This window comes from Lepidochelys kempii, chromosome 14 (genome assembly GCF_965140285.1).
Source record: "Lepidochelys kempii isolate rLepKem1 chromosome 14, rLepKem1.hap1, whole genome shotgun sequence".
Taxonomy (NCBI): domain Eukaryota; kingdom Metazoa; phylum Chordata; order Testudines; family Cheloniidae; genus Lepidochelys; species Lepidochelys kempii.
This window is the reverse complement of record NC_136393.1, coordinates 48,323,693-48,329,902: the sequence shown is the minus strand read 5'-3', so window position 1 is coordinate 48,329,902 and position 6,210 is coordinate 48,323,693.

Genomic DNA, 6,210 nt, shown 5'->3' with positions numbered 1-6,210 from the left:
AGCTATGTGGTGGCTCTAAAGCTCATGCTGGACTGTGTTGAGTGCAAGCCCTCAGGGGGAACTACAGCTGGCTCAATCAGATTTCTTTCTGCCTCTCCCTGGACAGATGGTGTAGGAAGCCCTCCCGTGAAAGGGAAAAGGTGGCTACCCGATCAATGGGGAGTTTTAACACTGCAGAAGTACTGAACAAAGGGACAACACAGCATGGGCCCCCTGAGCAGCATGGATCAGAAGAGACCTGATGCGGTTTTCCCATCTGCTAGAAATATTCTGTGAGCTACCAAACTCTTTCCTCCCTCTTTGCCTCCGCTCAGCCCCCTGGAGCAGCAGCCACTGAGATATAGCCTCCGAGATCCCTTCCTCACCTGTGAAAGCCCAGAGAAGGAGCATGCCAATCATTGCCGTGGAGGGACACACAGCTGAGCACCACATAATCCTCGCTCAAACTATGGGCTCACCCTCTGACCCTCGGAGAGGCACAAGTCTTCCTCATTTTGTTTCATATCTTCTTTGCAAAGAAAACAATTTCTTTACAGCAGTTTCATTATGAAAATGTCTCCTGTTTAAATATTAGTTTTAAGACAAGCCCTGGGCCAGATTTCCTCACTGAGAGAAACTGACAGTGCTGCAGGTCTAGCGTGATGGTCCGTTCAGGTGCCAGCGAGAAAGGATGTGGTCTCAGGCCCCAGTGACTTTTGCGTGCACAGCAGGCTGTCCTGAGCCCTAATTTGGCCAGGTCAGGGCAGGGAAGAAATTACCACCAGCACTTTTTTCAAAGAATCGTGTGCTACAAAACTGTCAAAGCCTCACTATTATATGTAACGAACAGCAATTCCTAGAAGCAGGGAATTATTTTTTCTGTTGCTGCTCTCCTTGCAATTACGTGGCCTGGCAGGTAGGAGTAGATCTACTGGGGACCTGGGGAGGGCACCAGCAGGTATGGAGCTTGTTGGATAGGTGGGGGTTTGAGGAAGGAATTAGGGGAGGGGGTGGATAAAGGGGAACAGGGAGCAGAAAAAAGGGTCGTTTGGACATTTCTCCCCCAAATTCTTTTTGTTTGTTTGTTTCAATGTAAACACCTTGCCAAAGTTGACATGAATTTGTAAAATGTTTCTGTCAACCCACATCTGCAATTTTCACCTTAAAAATGTTTGCCTGTGTTTGGAGGGGTGTGGAAGGAGTAAAAGTGCTAAGCAGACCAGGCCCTTGAATACAGCCCAAGTGCAAAGAGCACAGGTCAGTGGGTGCTGAGCAAAGGTGGCTCCAAGCTCACATTTCAGCTAGCTTGCTGCTGCCCTGTGCAGGCTCTTCCTACTGCATTATATTAGAGCCACACACAAGCGTTGCTCCAACTCATACCAGCTATATGATGAATATATCTAATTTATCTAAATATTTTAACCTGTTCTTTTCCTATTTAATATTCCTTCCCCCTTGTTGTTAGTATTAATTGTGTTAAATATCTGGTCACCATTAGCCCTTTTAGTGAAGACTGAAGTAAAGTAGGCATTAAACACCTCAGCCTTCTTGTTGTCATCAGTTATTAGCACTTCTTCCCCACTAAGCAGTGGACCTACACTTTCCTTCATCTTTCTCTTGCTCCCAATGTATTTATAGAACCTTTTCCTATTGCCTTTTATGTCCCTTGCTAGGTGTAACTCATTTTACGCCTTAGCTTTGCTGATTTTCTCCCTATATGCTTGTCTCATTCTTTTGTACTCCTCCTTATCAATTTGTACAAGTGTCCACTTTGTGTAGGGTTCCTTTTTGATTTTCAGGTCATCAAAGAGCTCCCAATGGAGCCATATTGGCCTCTCACAATTCTTGCCTTCATACACAGAAGTTTGCTGTTATAACTTTAATAGTCTCTCTTTGACAAACTGCCAGCTCTCTTGAATGCCTTTTTCTTTTAGATTTTCTGCCTGTGGGAGCTTACCTACCCGTTCTGAGTTTTAGTCTGCTTCTTTGATATTCATTGTCCATATTCTGCTGCTCTCATTCCTTCCTTTCCTTAGAATTATGAAATCATATCATTTCATGATCCCTTTCACTCAATTGCCTTCAACCTTCAGATTCGCAACCATTTCCTCTCTGTTAGTCAGAATAAATTCTAAAATGGCTGCCTCTTGGTTACTTCCTCCACCTTCTGAAACCAGTTATCCCCGATCCATTCCAAGAATTCACAGGACATTTTGTGTTTTACCATATTACTTTTCAACAGATGTCTGGGGAGTTAAAGTTCTCCATTACTACCAGGTTGAGTGTTTTGGATATTTCTGTTGTTTGGTCTAGAAATGCCTCACCCACCTCGTATTTCTGGGGTAGACTCCTACCATGCCATCACCCCTGAATTTTCCCCTTCTATCTTCACCCAGTCTTCTTCTGACCTCCTTCTATTCTCGGTGTATAGTGGCACATCTCCTCCTTTTCCCTTTGTCTGTCCTTCCTTGCCAAGCTATATCCCTCTGTACTAATATTCCAGTCATGAGCATTATCCCACCAAGTTTCAGTGATTCCAATTAAGTAATAATTTAGCTTATGTACTCCAATACTTCCAGTTCTTCTGTTCATTCCCCAAACTCCTTGCATTTGTGTATAGACATCTAAGATATTGAAGAGAGTTCCCCTCTGATTTCCTCTTGTTGCTCCAATGACTTTACTGTAATTTTCCATTACCCAACCAGCAACACAGCTAGCCTCCTCTGTTAAGGTCAGCTTTTTTATATACCTACCTGTAATGGCTTCCTCCAGTTCCCTGCACGCTGTGTAGAGACCTCTGGTCCCTCTCTGTTCCCCTCCCCACCTAAATATACTGATATTGAACAGAAACCCATTTCCCCCTTCCCCTCTGTTACCTGCCATCACCAGTGGGCTGACTTCCCCTCTGTTATCTTCAGCTTCTCCTCTGAAGGAGCCATTGCTAACCTCCCAGAAACCTTTACTCTCCCACAGATGCCCAGGGCAGTACCATACCTATTATTCTGATGATCAGTGGAGGCTTCAGCAACAGAGGATGTGGTCTCAGGCCCAACACAGGATACTCCGAACCCTAATTCAGACAGGCGGGGGCAGAGCGGAAATGGCCACTAACACCATTGCAAAGAACAAGGGACTTCAAACAGAATGATGGGGAAACTGAAAAGCTCCCTGCAGCTGAGGTGATAAAAGACAATTCCTTGCAGCAGGGTACTATTGTCTCAGCGGCTGTTGTAATTTGTTTGCATAGCAAGTGGTAGCAGACATTAAGGGGTGCTGAGAGAAGAAACAGCAGTTGGAAAGTAGATTGGATACGAATAAATAGCTGGGGGGGGGTAAGTTAGGGCATAAGTATATTAGGAGAGAGGGGGGGACTCCCCAGCAGCAGAAAGGAGGTTGGTCTGGGCAGCTTTTACAGTTGGATTGCAGAAAGGCTCAATTCTTCTAGTTCTGGAGAGCAGGGATTCAGCAGTGCACCTGTCCAGCCCCTGAGATCTGTTCTTCTTTCCAGCCTGCCCTGATGTGGATGATTTTTGGCCTCCTCCGGGCTGATTCTGAGTTCTGTATTGCTTATTCCTTGCAGCCTACAGCTCCCCTGTCTCCTCACGAGCTTCCAGGCTTGGAAATTAGAAATGGGGAGGCCTGTCAGGTCACATCATTTCAATGGATAATCATGGATGGAAGTACTATTATATCTTACCTACCTCTGGGGCCTTGAGCAGGATCTTTCCTCCAGGGCTTGCCTACTCCTGGTTTTGATCCCACAATAATAGCTTTCTTATAAATATCTCAGAGTGTATGTTGATTGACCATTTGAAACACATCCAGCATGGGGCTCCCAGTCTATGCCTTAGGGATCTAGATGCTCACAGACCCCTTAGAGCTAGGGGATCTGTCTTAGCCTCTTACATGGCCTCCTTGAGCGTAGTATTTAAGCCCCTTGCAATCTTTAACGTATTATCCTCACAACATCTCTGTGACATAGGGAAGAGCTACTGCTTCCATTTATTCACAAATGATGAACAAAGGCAAAGAGAGAGTAAGGGCTGGATGCTCAGAAGGATTTCGGCATCACAACACCTAACGTGGAAAAATCACTGTGATTCTGCAGGTCTGAGTTTGGTGCCCAGATTCCCTGTACAATGAATGGGGAGAGATGGGCCCCTTAGACTAAGCCAGCCAATGGGCAATGCTGACCACAGGGATGTGTGCTGAGCCCCACCCATGTCTCAGAGACAAATGCCTATCTCTGCTTGTGATCAGTCTCTCCTATTGAAGCTGTTGTTCTGTGGATAATAATTAGAGCCATCGGAATGAGGGGACTGGATGCTGGGTGTCCCACATCTTAGGCGTGTGCTGTAACTACTGGGCTAAAAGTTGAGGGAAGTCCTCAGACTTCCTCCTCCAGGTTGTTTTGCGTGGAGCCAGGCAGCCCCTGGGCATGTCTGTCAGATCGGGCCTACCCACGACTTAGGCAACCAAATGCCTATCTTCCCCCAGTTTGGGAATCACTCTGGGCCTGAGGCAGGAGGAAGGCCCCTGGGTGCCCCTAGGCAGCAGCAGTGTGCATGCCCAGAGGCAGAAAGTTTGGCACCTTGGAAACGTTTACTGCAAAATCTTAGGCCTTGTCTACACTACCAAGTTGTGTCACCAAAAACTGCCTTTCGGTGACAAAACAGCCAGAGCGTACACACTACAATGGGACGTCTGTCGTGAAAAATGCCCAGTTTTGGCGACAAAAAACTTCCACCCCTACGAGAGACTTTTGTCTTTTCCCCTCCCCTTTCAAAGCTCCGGGAAGTATCTGTGTGCTGCTCCGTTTGGGGAACAAACAAAGAGCAAATCATTGGAATGCTCCTGTTCTGCCCTGCACTAGGATCACAGCAGAAGACAGACTGCTGTCGTGGGGTGGGAGACTGCTGTCGTGGGGTGGGAGATTGCTGTCGTGGGTGGGAAACTGCTGTCGTGGGTGGGAGACTGCTGTCGTGGGGTGGGAGACTGCTTTGATATGCCTCAGCACGGCGAGCTCCCCGAGCTACTCATGATGCTGCTCTCTGCAGTTGAGGGCGGGGGCTGTAGGAGAATTCGGAGAGAATCCGAAGATGCGCATCGATCAGCTCTTCCTTCTCACAACACTGCACTATGGGGTACATACCCACGGTGCATTGCTCACCCTGTCAGTGGACATGATCTGTCAACAGAGGGAGCAAGTGTGAACTCCCTCTGGCGATTTTTGTTTTGTCCATTTTTGGATGTCGACGTAACAGAACTCGGTCGTGTCGACAAGCCTCTGGTCTCTGAGTGAGTTTAGGCACCTACCTACAGGGTTTATGCATTGTAGTGGTAACAAACCTGGCACTTAGGTGCCGTATTCCTTTTGAGCATTCAGCCCTAAGTGGCTTGTGCAAAGTCACACAGGAAGTCTGGGGCAGAACACGGAATTGAACCCAGGGTCCAGGCTTGCGTCCGAGCCACAGACCATCTTTTCTATCTGTTGGCCCGCTCTCTGCCCTCAATGCCCCTCCCTTTTGAATTCCACCTAGTTTTAACCCCTTGGCTGCCGTCTCTCTCCTTGGCATTCACATGCTGAAGTGACTTAAGGATGGTGAACTTTGCCTGGAAGTCATTCAGCACCTAGATGCTGGGCATTTCAATACCTCAGTTGTCCCCATGGAACACATGGCTGCCCATCACCAGCACATTTGTGTAAAGAGCATTGAGATCTAGAGATGAAAACCACTGTAGAGAGCTAGATATTGTTCTCCACTCCACAGAGTCTGGTATGGTTAGTATCTCTGGGTGTCTGCACTGAAGAGGCCTGGGCCTGCATATTTGAGTCCTCCCCATCTCCGTCTTAAATGATCTCCTTTCTCCAGGGGAAACGAGAGAGAAAAGTATTGGGTGTAATGTATTTCAAAAGCAGTCCTACACATTTTCTCTAGGTAGCAATGTTACACAGTATTTACTGCCCCATTGAAAAGAAACCACTTTGATTGCTTTCTCCAGTAACATATAATCACCTGAGCTGTTACTCGTGGTTTAACTATGGCTGCATTCTACCCTGCTCCAGCATTAAACTCAATGGGGGACACAGTCTGGTGCTTTCGGGTGGAACGTCTCACACTTTTCTTGATGTCACTACCTAATGCTCCTCTTTGTGGTACGTTGATCCCTGATTCTTGAGAAGGAGAATGTAGGAAACTAGTTCAGTGATAAACGTCACAAAAAACTGTA